Here is a 15,837-nt window from a genome sequence, read left to right on the forward strand (position 1 = left end):
CAGAAGTTTTTATGCTGTTAGCGATTCTGTGAAGTAATTTTCTGCTTTGACAATCAAAACGGCACACCTCTGGGACGATATAAAATTATGCAAGTCGCGCTTTGTTAAGGCTAACCCATTGTAAAAGTGTCTTTTAACAAACTCTTAAAAGTTTAAAACTCCGTCCTGTTTCAAATCTTGGATCACTCTCTGGAGATTTGCCGTAAAAAATTAAGGCAAAAAGTCAAAGAATGAGAAATGCTCCCCTCGTACAAAGTACACAAACATTCTACCTTCTATAAAAAGGAAATTAAAATAATACTTGACTTTTTAAACTGATTAAGTTTTTTTTTTAGCTACGCTTAGAGCGTATGGTACTTCAGTAGTAAGTTGTATGCTATACAAGAAAATATGACATCACAAATTTTACACACATACACATCAATTATATTAAAACATAAGCAAGCTAGCACCGGAAAAATCAAACAAGCAATCACAAAATAAATAAAACTAATAAAAGTACTAATAACTAAATAGAAACGTGAGCCTCAACTTCGTTTTATAACGACAATTTAATGGTTACAAACTTTTTAGCTAAATCCATGTTGAATTCATTAAGTTTGAAACGGTGCGGTAACTAGGTGTCTTGATAATTTAATCCTAGCAGGATTGCCCAATTAAAATGTTGCCAACGACTTTTTAAATATTCACCGCGGTAAGGGTTAAGGAGGCCTAAAAACGAGGTGAAATTTTCTCACTCTCGGGAGTTTTATGTGAAAATAATGACATTTAGACGTCAATCACAAAGTTTTGGGAGCGGGGATTTGTCAATAAATTATTGGGGATGCAAATCGTTTTTGAATATTTAACTAATTATGCAATAGGTGGAATGATGTTATATTTTTTGTGGTAGTTTTGTATTCGTTCGTATGAACATGCGCAATTCCATATTGTTAAGGGAAAAATAAGACGTTGTGTGTACGGCCTTGAAGGATGATTGCTGGCTAAAAAAACAGAAATATGATGCCTAGTCTACGGGTCTGAGCTGTTACATAATTTACTCTCAGTATAATATTAAACCAATAAAAAACTACGAAAGCCAGGGAAAGAAGTATACTCGGCCAAAAAAGAAAAGATAATACAGTTAGATGTACCTTGGAAAGGAAGATACGATCAGCTAATGAGTCAGTATATACGTACTAAACAGAACAACATGAAAATGGCGCTAAGAAAGATACACAAAAATACACTTAAACACTCTAAAACTGTATCTTCACTTCACTTCATTTATTTCCAACAAAACACACACAGAAACACATAAAATAACAATAATCAAAAAGAAAAATAAATACAAAAATAATAATAATAGAAAGATAACATTTTTTTTTAAGAAAAAGATTTAATTGTGTAATGCGTATGTGCTGTGGTTGTAATTGGCCCTGGCTCAGCATTATGCTGAGGAGCAGAGTTGTTCCACAGCGCTGGTCATTCTGCCAGTGACCATAGCAGCTAGTTTGCGCCTCAGGCGTAAAAAAAAACAAATAGGAATCTAATACTCAGTAGAAAAAAAAATAATAGTAAAAGTAGTAAAACTCCAACTTCAACTTATGAATAGACTTACGCCGTAGACTTTTGGGTATGAGGCAAGCCGGTTTTCTCACGATGTTTTCCTTCACCGTTTGAATGTTAAATGCACACATAGAAATAAAGTTTGCGCAGCCGGGGATTGTACCTACGACCTCAGGTATGAGAATCGCACGCAGAAGCCACTAAGCCATCACCATTCAATATCTATATATATTTATACTTAGGTTATAATCGCGTCGGATATTATACGAAACAGTCCTTATTTAATTTGTACAACTAGGATTAGAATACTACCTTCTTCTTACTACTACGATTGAACTATCATATCAAATATCATCTATGCCTAACAGGCAAAATTTAAACGTAGGTAGATAATATCACCCTATAAAATAATAATATTATGGGTTATAACCATAAGAATCGAATAGAGAAATACTTGGAGAAGTAAGAAGTTCCGATGAAGTTTTTTCTACACATTATAAGGATTTATAAAGAAAATATTCATCAGGAAATATTTATCAATTATATTTAATACAACCAAGGACTAATTACGAAAAACCTAAAGCGATGTATCAAGGCGCACGAAGGTTTAATAAATTTTCATTGAGTTTAAAAGATATAAAAACTTTTTCAAATAAAAAAAAAACGAAAAAAGAAAAGAAAAATCGTAAAAGTTGTAGGTATGTATTTACAAAATGTCAAAAAAGCCACCTCTAGCATTTATTTTTATCTGCGAACGAGAGTCTAAGAAATTATTTCTATTTATTAGTCACACAATATCGATGACATGTAACTTCGATGCTACCTATATACCTTGTATGTTAAAAATCTACATATTATTAGTAGGTAATATTTTTAGGTTATATAGCTTATTTTCAAATAATTTCCAAACACGATGTACATAACTTAACTACTCTAAATATTCTCACTAAGTAAATGTAATTCTTAGAGAAATATAATATCTTTGAAATTTGAGACCGCGGAAAGGAAAAATAATCTAGCTTTAAAAATACGTTTTTTTCTACAAGCAAGTGTTATATTAACAACATATGATTTAGGATTCAATTATGAATTATTGCTTCGTTATTTTACACGTGTGTTACGGTAAAGTAAATAAATATTGTCATAGATCGGTGCTTGATGCCTTTAACACATTTGGAAATATATAAGCCGTCTCCATGTATTCTGAATAGTCAAGGGAGCGATGTGGACAGACGGACTGGCAACTTGTAATATTTTCATTAAATTTCCCATTTCCCGCTCTACGTGCTTCGGCTTGTCTCATCTGTTACATGGAATCACTGATATTCAACCTTATATCAAAGTAGTAAACTTTAAGGAATCATGTTTTAAAACATATATGAGAGAACAGAGAGTGAGAGAGATTTTTTCAAATTGAAATAGGCTTATGTTTAGTAAATTAGAGATTATATAGAAGTTCTTGACCTTAGCCACTGGTGTCTTTGGGCCTGTCAGTGGATAGACTGGTCCAGGATCCTCTCTTTAGGTGGGTGGAAGAGCATGTTTTGTATATATAAAATTTCTTATACAGAAACAAGCTAAACAATAGACCTAGACCTAATAAATACTATCTTATAAAATACTGAATATATTTTAAAAACAGCCAGAGGCCTTTCGAAAACCATTTTTTCATATTAGTAACGATTGTATGATCATAAGTATATACGGGTTGTGGTATCGGGGTAAGTAGTTATCACAGAGATTGATTTTAACTTACCTCTTAAGCAAACATTGTAACTAACTATATAATAGTATACAAGAATATATATATGAAGTAATTGTTTGTGATTAATAAGTCTTGGGTATAGATTTGTTTAACTAAATGTAAGCTACTTTCAGCAACTATTACACCGGCCTCGGTGGCGCAGTAGGCAGCGCGTAAGTCTCATAATCTTAAGGTCGTGAGTTCGATCCTCACCCGGGGCAATGATTTTATGTATTTCTATCATAAAATTATTTTGTTATTTTTCCACTACATTCCATGTATAAATAATATGAATTGTCTAATAAACTTTTAAATTATTTTCTCACTTAAATCACCTAACAGTAATCTTGTCATGTACTGTTGTTTATAAAAACAATAAAATAAAATATTGCATATTGAAATGTATCCTTCTTCGGCCTTTGTGAACATTGCTTATAACATCTTTAAATTAAAAAAATATATATTTTCGTAGATAAAGAACATAAAAATGTTTCAGAGGACGCTACTAATATTTGTTTATTATTATATAAAGTTAAAAGAAGCCACTCAGACAGCGACAGTACCCCACGCTATCTCGCAAGCGAGACAGTGAACGATCATCGAAGGCTGATGATTTTCATCATCGCCCGCCTCACGCTCAGGGCACCGCGCCACGTCTCATCATCATGGCTGGAAATTTCCCACGTAGAGTGAGAAGTTGCGTGAAGAGCATACTATAGAAATGATCCTATGAAGTAAGGTCTTAATATATTTTTCTGTGTGCATGGTAGTCATGTACATTTGAATACTACCAATAGCGCGTTTTGTAATAATTCTTGATAATACAGCGCCATCTAGCATATAATTAAATAAATTTATTTGGATTCTGTATACTTTAATCTAAACTAGATGGCGTCTCAATCAAGGTAAGTTTTTCTTACATTAGGAATGTAATAAAAATAATTGCTTGGAATGTGTAAAAGTTTTATAATAAAATATTTAATTCACGCCAAGTATAATTTTAGTCCCGAAATTAGAATATTATGTTTTATTTATTTTACTTTACTCGATTCTAGTTAAGCTACACCTACCGGTTTTAGTGAAAACTAAGGTAACATAGAAACTGTACCCCTTTTTCATGGATTATTATAGTTTAAAAAAATTGAACTAGGTGGCGCTTTACTAGAATACATTTTACCTATCTACAAAAGATATTATTTACAAATGTATGAATAATTATATTAACTAAAGCAATTAAGAATAACATCAACAGAAAAATAATAATAATATACATAATCATTTCTGTTATAGAGAGAAGACAATATTTTTCCAAATGTTTCACATTCCAAACACGCTTGCATCGTAACAAAGGTACAATATATCTGTGTTTGTTGGTTACCTGAAGTACCTACAGTTAACTTTACGACAACCCTGAACCCTAGAAATGCAGAATGCTAAAAAGCGTAGAAAACTAAAACAACGCAAATTTGATGGCGTATTGTTTGGAATTCCAACACGAAGGAATTTACTCAGCGGTTAAGGTCACGAGGCGAAATAAAAGGTTAAAAATTTAAATTTAAAAAAAATTAAAACATAAATCTTAGTGGTCAATGCCATATAGTCATACTCCCATGTGTTGCGAGTAGAAATAATGTTTTACTAACATAGATTTTTGAGATTCATTTTATCGCGTAAAAATATTTATTTATTTATAACTATACAACTTCCATATCCGCTAACAGCCAATGCAACAGTTGTGTAACTTAATTGTCGTAACTTACTATATTAAACGTCGCTTTTATGACTATACATAAAGTAAAAAACGGCATGCCTTAGAATGTACCCTAAACCTGAAGTGGCAGTAGTATGACGCATATAGACACAACTCTATGGAAAGAACCAAGATGAAGCAGGAGAAGAGAACGCCGAAGAAGAGAGTATAAGAAATATAATCGTTAGCAGGAAGCGAACAGATTAAGAATACCATGGAAAGATTTTTGAAACAGCTGGATTAGGCGTAAAGGGGTTTCGATAATTAGTACTGAAGGAAGTTAGGATATTAGGATAGCATGAAAAAAATATTATTATTATTTGTTACTGTAAATAGGTTAAAGCAGAATTGTCAAACACAATAAAGGAAACATCTTACTGATTGAAATACGTTTCAACATTTGTTATCGTCTATAAAGACATGTATACTACAAGTTGTAGAAAACTCCGACTTTTCGTAGACGTTCCTACATAATTGCCTTCCAACGACTGCACCATTTTTGATAAAACTTTGATAATCCCTATGTTGTAATGAATATCAGATTCCGAGTAATTTGTGTTGAGTACTTACGAAATGTGACCTACATTTCGTAAGTACATTTGCAGCGTAGATGGATAAATTACTAAATATTGGTCAATGCGAATAGTATTTGATGATTAAAATGTGTGTGTGTGTCAGCTACGACGCACGATTGGAGTTTTCTCCTTCCGAACGATAATTATGATATATATCGAATAGAAAAAAAGAGTAAATGAACGCATCTGCTAAAATGATAAGAGAAACAAATATATATCTGTAATTATTCGGATTATTTATATTACTTCAATAAAGCGTAATACATAAAGTATGTTACAAAAAAATATAAATAATAATAACAATAACAATAATAATTGTGTTCAATTTATACAAATCCAATTTTAGAGAGAGAATGAGATGGAATCATTCTTTTACACGTTCAATCCTACAGATATATATATGTTTATATCTTTCTACGTAACGCCTCAACTTTTCGTGTTACACTTGATTTTACTCCTCATAAAATTTCCGTACCGGGCCGTATAACTCAAATCGTTTCTTAAGGAGTAAACTCCAAAAAAAGTTTAAAAGCCTCTCGTCACAATATAGTCAATCAATAGTTCTATAGAATTGTTATCCAATACCAGTGAGGTTGCACCCTTAATGTGGTACTCCTTTAATGACACCGCCCTAGCTATTAAGGGAAGATTTATATCTCATCATTAAGAGCATGATTAGTCACGGATATTTTGAAAAACGTCGCAAAAAATATAATGAAACAAAGATCGGAAATTTGTTGTGTATTCTTGTTATTTGGACTTCAAAATGCACTTTAAATCTCTAAAGTTAAATTTTGTCACATTTTTTATTGTCTTTGTATTTTGGTAAGATCGCGTAGCGCGTTCATACATAGGAGGCTTATGTTTAAAGTTTAAAAATAAATAATTCAGTGGCGCTACAACATACGTCAATATAATGGGCAAGTTGGTGATCAGTCTCCTGTGCCAAACGCCCATGAGCCGGCTTACTCACGATGTTTTCTTTCACCGTTCGAGCGAATAATAAATGCGCTCATATAAACTCCATTGGTGTGCCAGGAATGATTTTACAAAAAAAAAATTACATGAGAAAAAAAGTAAAATATATCATCCACCAAAAACCTTCGCAGGCGCATTTGAAACTGGTCATCTACTATTATACAGGAAATAGGAGGAGGCAAGATGTTTCACCCGCTCTAAAATTGGTAAAACTTTTACGACTGTTCTGATGCTTGGTACATGTATACGTATATGTATGTGGTTAGCTATGCCGGCTACGTATGGGATTGTTAAATTTATGCTAAAACGTTGTGTACAGCTTAATGTTCATTAATTTGGTGTTAATGTTAGGATGAAGAGAGAATTTTAAATACTTTTTTTTTGTAGAAAATTATCTGAAGCGCTACCATACCATCTTTCTGTCTAATCTTTATTCTATCGAATAAATGGGATTTTACTAAGCAATTGTACGTGGTTGTAACTGTTTTTTGGTAAGGAACAGAGCACCATCAAGAGAAAATAATTTAGTTACAATATGTATGTAATACAGAAGAACATTAAGAGTGCGATATTTTTTACAATATACTTTTACACACAAGTCTTAAAGACTTCTTTGCTTACACTTTTAATGTTTACTAAACACTTGTTGTTGATGTTGTTGTTGTAACACTAACACAGATTGACCAGTGCCATGGAACACGTCTGCTTTGTGGAGCATAGTGCTGAGCCAGGGCCAGCTACAACTACTAATGTGTGTTACATTACACACATAGAAACTTCCTTATTCCTTAACAAAATTGTTTGTTACTTTTCTTTTTTTATATTGTGATTATATGTATGAGTTCGTTAGTAATAAATGTCTGTCTAAGATAGTATGCTATTGCAAATTCATAGTAATGAAGATAATTTTAAGGAAGTAGAAATATATTTGTAATTCCATTTATAAAACTCTCCTAATTTTGTAATTTTTATCTTTATTAAAGATGCCGCCAACGTTGCACTTTTGGAACACCGAAAGGGGTGGACTCGATCCAAATTTTGGAATTGCATTATTTTGTTTAACAGCCCCGTTTAACATCAATCTAAATTATGAGATTAAAACTTTACGTATATATTATAAACCATGTTTATGACTATTAAAACACAAATAAAAATTGAAAGAAAAACATTTTTTTAAATAAAATAATTATAAGTTTATAATAATACATAGCTTCAATTCAGTTAAAAAGTGTCTTTCTTTCAATGTGTAAAAGATATGTTAACAAAAGACAATACAAATATCAATTAGCAAAATTAATTTATTATATATGTATAGGAGTATATATCCTCATAGTATATATAGTCCATAGTCTTTGATGACTGCCCTTTCTGAACGTCCTGTTCGCCAAATTGATTTTCTAATTTGATTTCTAAGTGGACGAGTAAAAATGTTTTAAACACCTTCACAATATACGTTGTTTGTATGTAACAGGGGTCAAACGCATAGCTCAACTGATGTTAATGGATACCGCCGCCTATAGCCACTCACTCGCAAGTGCGTTGTCGGCCTTTTACTATTACCTAACTCAAACTTCAAGGTCTGTAAAGAACTATTATAAATTCTATTGAAATTAATCTTGGACGCGGCTCTTCAGCTTTAAGTCCATCGCCCCAACTAAATTGAGTTATCAACTTTGATAAAATACATTGTCTTTAAATTTTTTTTCATTGACGTGTTTAATAGTCAATTAATGGGGGTGGCTACCTGCGGCGCCTTTATCCCAAAGTGATTGCGCAGCATTCCTCGCAAAGAGGTAGCATCACGCCTTTTAAATTACCTTGGTCATCGGTTATTTAAGCGAAACGAATGATTAAGATTATATATTAACATTTATTTTTAACACAATCATACGTCCATATCAAAGTGTAACTAACAATAGTACCTTTGTTATGAAAATCAAAATAGATAGTGGACTTATTACAGTTATCCTCGTGTAACAGAAAATCGCGATGTAAAAGTATTCTCATAAAACAGTTTCAACAATCCCAAAACACAGTTGAAACAAGTGCAAAGGTACGCGCAACTTGACTGATCATTATGAATTTCACACTATAGAAGTATAATTTGAGAAATCTCCGCTATATAGGGGGAAATACCGCGTTATATGTGTTACCCAAATCGCGTTATACGAAAACGTATTATAGGGGTACGCGCTATAGGCGTGAATAACGTAATTTTCTGAAATTACCTCATATTTGTCCGTAGTTCTGATATTGCAAACGTATACGACATAAGTATGTATATTAACGTTATGTAACGATTTAAAATTCCCCCAAAGGCCGGTAATGCACTCACTAAAACTGTGTGTCTTCGGGCTGCGATGACTGCACTGTTTGGGCGTCCCACAGCCTCGTTTGGCACCCCCTGGCACGAGGCTGCCCCTATTATATTAAAAAGGTACGACCAAAGAAATGTAAGCTTCGACTAGATAAAGCTATTGCAGAATATTCTTAACCTGTTAATCCTCCTTGTATTAACTATGTACAGCGTTCATCCCACATACACACACCCACGTACATGTCCTTACTTACATACACACAACACACCCGAATTAGCTATTAATTAGTTGATAATTTTTATTAACTTTTTCTTTCGTCCCTAGTCTGTGACTTCTAGGCAGCAATACCAATACGAACGTTTTAATGCAAGATCGATGTTCTGTCAATATCCTTGGAAACGCGCGGAACAAATAAAATAAATATGTATGTATTTATTATTGTGAGTGTAAAGAACGAAGAGAGAGAAAACTGTGTAAACTTTGGTCTAAATAAGATAACTGGTTAACTACTAATTCAATTTTTTTATTAACACTTCGTTGCATAACAATATAAAAATTGAACATAATTAAATCAAAGGAGGGTAACTGAAATAAGAAAAACTAATTTGATTTAGAGTTGTATTGTGTAATTAATGATAAAATACAGATAATCTGCTAAATTACTGATACCTGTATGGCTCGTTGTCTTATCCAATACTGGATGAAGTAACAGTTGTCGGTATTATATTTTTGAATTTGTCATAGGGTCGTAAATTTGGAACACGCCGAATAAGCCGAAATAGCTCAGTTGGGAGAGCGTTAGACTGAAGATCTAAAGGTCCCCGGTTCAATCCCGGGTTTCGGCATCAATAGCTTTTTAAATTTTGATTTATTCTAATAATAAAGTAATAAAACGGTTTCATTCTTGCTATTACCTCATTAATAAAATTATTAAATCAAGGATCAAATTGTAAATATTTGAATTTTGAAGAAGTGAACATCTCGACTTTGCAACTGAATAAGAATTGATAAACTTTTGACATATCTTGTGTTATATTTGATGATCTTTTATATTAATTGAATCTAGGTTGTAAACGAAAAAAATGTAACAAACACAATGAGTAAATTGGCTTCCAATGTCGTGTGAAAAACTCCCTACGCTTTGTTGAGTGATACGTTTGTCCACAAATTTCTCGGAAATCCAAAAGAGATCGGATTGATTTGAATCAAACTAAACTAAAAATCGATCATTTTGAGCTTTTAATTCCCACTTAACATCAAATCATACAAAATGAACCTTACACCAGGAGGGCACTGGCCTGCAATAAATAATAAAAATAATAAGATCCCGCCTTGTTATTACATTACAATAGTCTCTCGCTTAACACACCTATATTTTTCTCACAAATCAAAACGCTAAATACTTCGCAATTACCCACTCGCTTGAAAACGATATCAATTAAAGCGTGAATTACTACAATTAACACGTTCTTGTGTGAGATATTAAGCTAGTATTTTACTTCGAATTTTCACTGAACCGACACGAACGTCGAAGCTTTAACAACATAAAGCTCGAAGCTTACTCGCTATTCTCTCGACTTATACAGGGTGTCCCAAAGGTCGACGTCAAGTCGAAATTTTCTCATAGGTAATGCCACACCAGTTATCAGAAAAATTAAAAAAAAAATTAAGTCATGTAGTCATGGAAATTTTCCTTTTATTCCAGAAAATGTACACCATGTAACAGTTTTTTCATTCCTGTTGTTACAAATATTTACTTTTTGCCAAAAAAAATTTCTCTTACGTCATCCCGAATAGTGCTTTATGTAACCTATGATCCTAAACCCTGTGCCCATCACTCCAACTTGTAGGAAAATTTCGACTTGACGTCGACTTTTGGTACACCCTGTATATTTTTAACGATAATAACAATTTATTTGTACAAATGTTATGGTAGTACAATCTTAAGTTCGCATATTCTGCCACACATAATGGCGTGCATTTGTCTTAAAAGCTAGAATAGACAATTACATTAACCGTATGATTCAATCAAATTATCACATTAATATTAACTATAATGTTTCACGCAAATACTCATTAATAATATTTTTTTTCCAAAAGTATTACATTAATACACTATCGTAAATACATCTATAACGTTACCTTATCAATTGCTGCTATTTAGCGTTTGTTATTTTATTATTAAGACGTTTTGTTTTAACATGTGAAGTTAACCATATTTAAGCATGGTGGTCAACGAAAAGCACTCTTTTATTTACTATTTATTAATTGCTAACAGATTTGGATTCTAACTTACATTTGTAACATACATAGCATTACACTAAGACCCAAAAACTGGCTGACACAGTTTGCTTAATAATACTGGAATTATCTGGCTCAACAGCCTTCATCAAGATGTGTCTTTTTGCACCCAAGCCTTGAAGAAGAAGAAGTGGACATCTAGAAATGATGCTGTTTAACCTTATTGTTGTCGGATGGTGACAATGGATGCAGTTTCTTACAATTTCCTGTACACTAATACTTGGTTATAAACAATAGCGGAGAGTTGATTGTCATAAGTGTGATAAATAAATTTTGCTTTTAATTGATTTAATGGTATCTACCATACACATCTACCACATACATACTTATGGTTGTAATTTACTGAGTAAACCGTGGGCTACATAACGATTTGTAGCGACACAACGTTCGGCTACAGTCTGTACGACGATGATACCTTGAATTGCGCCAACTAGCTTTTTTCGTCCGCTTAGCATATCAACCAGTTAGTGGGTAAACTGTTCGAGTAACCCTTCAGGTTGAAGGTACAGCATTTCTCACTTTCCTTAGCTTACTCAGTGATCAGCTGTTCAGTTCTGTACTTGAACGAGGACATGCGTCAGTTTTTAGTCCTGCGGTCACTGTTTCCTCCACCCAGGAAGACTGATCAGCGCACATAGAAAGAGCAGCCTATAGATGCACAGCCACGATTCAAAAGTCCGACCCGGGTGAAGATGACACGCCCAAGCCACGTGTTATTTTAATCAGGTCAACAATTAGGATTTCATGGTAAGTCATCTCATTCATCAATTTCATACACATCTTTGATGGATAGCATATTTATTACCTTAAATTTATCGAATTAAATTCATAACGGTTATTTGACACAGTTTACTGTGTTCCGGGAATTTTAAAAGCCTAAACGCAAATTTAAATATAAAGTGTACTAGAGTATAGTCGCGAAAGTCGATAAATGAAAAGATATATAGTCTAGTAACAGAATTGGAATGGCAGTCCATGCTTCAAACATCTTTATTTCACGCACTTAGCTGTAAATAATAAAATCAGTATCTTACAGCCTTGTTAGGCCTGTAAGTAATAACTTTTCGCAGTCATCTGTAATGAATACCGAGGCTGTTCAACTTCTTGATGCTACGGACCCAGTGAGCAGATTGAAATGCACAAAACCGTTCCAATAAGTGAATTAGTGTGGACACACGTTAGTCTTAAGTGATAAACAGTGGAAAGTGGAAACATGGAACACTAGAATAGCGTCTACCCCTTAAGTATTGGGCCTGCCGCCTACTGAAGCCGGTATCTTTCTGTGAGTAAGTAATTCTAAAGAAGGAGACAACAGAAGAAGAGGGAGCGCTATAGGACAAATCCTAGGATAAGAAGACGCAGAGTGAATAGGAGAACATATGCTCATCTCCTGCCTCCTATGTAGTGTGCATTTCACCGAAGATTTTGTGTGTAGCATGCCGTTGAGGTCCCGGAATGCGAAAGCGACTTCGGACCATCTTTAACGTTGCTTTGCAGGAACTACTCCAGGTGGTTTTAATGGATAGTACTCACCCAAATTCCTGTAACTTTTATGGTATGCCCATATGCATTTTCACCTCTGATATCAAAAAAGGCCTACTGAAGCCTATGACTCCTGCATAAGGTTCCCTTGAAAAACATGGATTGGCTATGACTTGTGATTTTATTATTTAAAAAAATCAATACGCCGTGTTTTTCCTATCCTTATTGATCACAACATTGTTATTTTGAATTCAACTTACGATGTTTCAAATTTTTTACCAATTCATTACAAGATAGTCTAGTGACACTAATAAATGAGAACATGCAAACTCCGAGGTACTAACGACTAGTTTTTAACGTAATTAATTACGGCTCGTAGATTATTAGATGCATAGAACTTTATCAAAGTAAAAATTTACATCGCACAGTGGTAAACATTCGTAAAGTTTCGTGACTTTAATTTGAAAAGGTTCCATGAGTGTACTGTGTGTGTAGGTGTGTCGGCGCCACCGCATCGAATGGGTTATATTGTATGCTAATTTCACGAAGAATAATTAATACAAAAATAATTTGGAAGCGGCTTCTCTGTGCGTACATGACATAATATCTATTAATACCGGTTCGTCTATGTTGTTAATCGTACGGTTGTGTAACGTTACAATTTTTGTATGCCTACACATTTAAATTGTATGAGCTGTCATATGTTTTGCTAATGATTGTATTTAATATTATCGCCATCGACCTGTTGACATCAGCGATGTACACGTAAGAGGTCAAAGGATTCGATTTGAGGATAGATCGGCATTGGCATTTATTTTTTACAAAACGAAATAATCTTTACTACTAAAGCCTAATGTATTTTAATGGTGAAAGTCGATGGTCAAAATCGGCGAAGTGGTTTTTGAGTGTATTGCTTACAAACATCTTCAAAATTTAAATAGAAAAACTATTTCGCCTTTTCAAGTCAGTTAAAAAGACATTCCTTTGGTTATCTAATCGACTTCCGCTAGTCGATAACTTTTTAATTTGAAAATCATGATTAAGAATTTCCATTGAATTCGAAAATAATGGAATTATAGTTTTATTTATATCTATATTAATTAAGACAGCGCTTCCGTAAATATTGTTTTTTTTTTAAATCGCAAACGTAACGACATGTCTTTCAATTTATAAAATGCGGGCCATCAAGTTCTTCTCAATTTACATTTACTGCCACTTCTCAAATTATGGGGGAACTGACCAAAAGAACGGGCAATAAACTCTTTGCTAAGTTTCTTGTAATGGCCTGCCTTTAAAAAAATGTTGTTTAAATGATGTTTTGAAAAAGCAGTTCATTAATTCATTATAGTAACAGTATGTCAATATGTAACAGTGAGGTAGTGAGGAGTGTGGGTTGAAATGCGTGTAACATCTTGACAATAAAGAAAAATATTATATTTATTTTTAATCGTTGTTACAATCGAACCTTATGGAAGTAGATTTTAAGGTGATATTTTTAGTCTGTGTTGTCAAACGTATGATAAAAAGTGCCGTACACTAAAAAACTTAACCATAAATCAACTATAAACGTTACAACGCTCATTACTCATTGGAACGCCCTCAAACCGTCCATGAATACTGTAGTAGCATATTTAATGTTCAAAGATTATAATTCTATAAAACTTTAATAGTTAATTCTGTATCTCTTATGATTTACACGGTGATGTTATACGCATGATTCTGAACCCTTTACTTGGACCTGTAGGTCGCGTGTTTTAACCCTGGTTTAGCAGTCGTGACCTGACTGACTGTCCAATGAATACGACAGGTAAACACTGAACAAATTATAGGAATTAACAGAGACAAACTTCAAAGAAATGATGTTGAACAAAACCTTTCTAAAATTTTCTAAAAAGGGTTGTAACAGAAATAAATATGTATTAATCATACTGATTACACGTGCTATTGTGATAGTGATTGAATATCTATACGCACATAAACTACTTAATACCTCAAACGACTATAAAGCGTACATGCGCAGACTTGCACAGTGTAGGCGTCGAAAGAAAACCAACAGGACGCACCTAAAACGACAAAATTTAGCACTAAATTCACTTGACTATAAATTAATAATTAACAAAACAGACAAATGTCAAACTGGATTGTACTATTATACACTGTAACATAATTCGCTTTTATACTTATATTTATAATTTAATTTTAAACTAGCTGCCCCGGCAAACGTCGTTTTGCCATGTACATTATATCCAGGAAAAAAAAAATTAGTTCAATAAAAATAACCTATCTGCTATAATAAAAAATAAGGGTCTATCGTAGAGGGGTTACAATTAAGGGTTGTATGTATGCTGTATCATAAAAAATAAAACAAAAAAAATTGTCTAAAAATATTTTTTTTTGGGTGGACACCCCTTATTACTTAGGGGTTTAAAAGATAGATAGTAGCCGATTCTCAGACTTACTGAATATTCATAATAAAATTCATAAGCATCGGTCGAGCCGTTTCGGAGGAGTATGGGAACGAACATTGTGATACGAGAATTTTATATAATTGAGATTAACAGATATTTTAGGTATCGATTAGTAATCGTATCTGATCCTACTTTCACATGGAAAACAATCTAAATATAAATTACGAACTACTTAAGGGCATACACGGTTTATCTATGTAAATTAATTCCGAAATATTTAAAGAACCTTGCCCATTAGCTCATATCACATGCAAATTGCCATCGAAGCCTTTAATTACAAGCAATCATCATTTTCATAATTTCCTTTATCTTTAGTTCGAGGTGATGATTTTGGGTGGTCCATGCAGTAGTAATGATGTTATCACATCAACAATTTAATCAAGATACATTCTCCGATGACCACTCATTAATAATGTGATGAGAGATAGATTTATGTATCTTTTTAGAATGCCAGTTTTTTTTTGTAGTCAACATTTGCCTGTAGAAAACGTTTTTGTTACATTAGGCGGGCTGGAAAGTTCATTCAATAAAGTCTTTGAGAGCGATACAAAGATAATAGCGATTCATACAATTTCGATTCCATTTTTTATAGATAGATATCTTTATCCTCAAAATAGGCTTCAGATTCGGCGATTACCTTTTCATCAGCGCAAATTTTTCTGTCCAGCGAGCA

General features: G+C 33.1%; 3 non-coding genes across 3 annotated transcripts; 2 read left to right on the top strand and 1 right to left on the bottom strand.

The window, feature by feature from the left end:
- Nucleotides 1–3,440: 3,440 nt before the first annotated feature.
- Nucleotides 3,441–3,513, top strand: Trnam-cau. Its single transcript has one exon. It is a non-coding gene; the product is annotated as a tRNA-Met (tRNA).
- Nucleotides 3,514–3,833: 320 nt separating this feature from the next.
- On the bottom strand, nt 3,834–4,036 carry LOC123706582. The gene has a single exon (XR_006753411.1). It is a non-coding gene; the product is annotated as a small nucleolar RNA U3 (small nucleolar RNA).
- A 5,649-nt stretch (nt 4,037–9,685) lies between these two features.
- Trnaf-gaa lies at nt 9,686–9,758 on the top strand. The gene has a single exon. It is a non-coding gene; the product is annotated as a tRNA-Phe (tRNA).
- Nucleotides 9,759–15,837: the final 6,079 nt, after the last annotated feature.

The sequence above is a fragment of the Pieris brassicae genome, chromosome 2 (assembly GCF_905147105.1).
Source record: "Pieris brassicae chromosome 2, ilPieBrab1.1, whole genome shotgun sequence".
NCBI lineage: Eukaryota > Metazoa > Arthropoda > Insecta > Lepidoptera > Pieridae > Pieris > Pieris brassicae.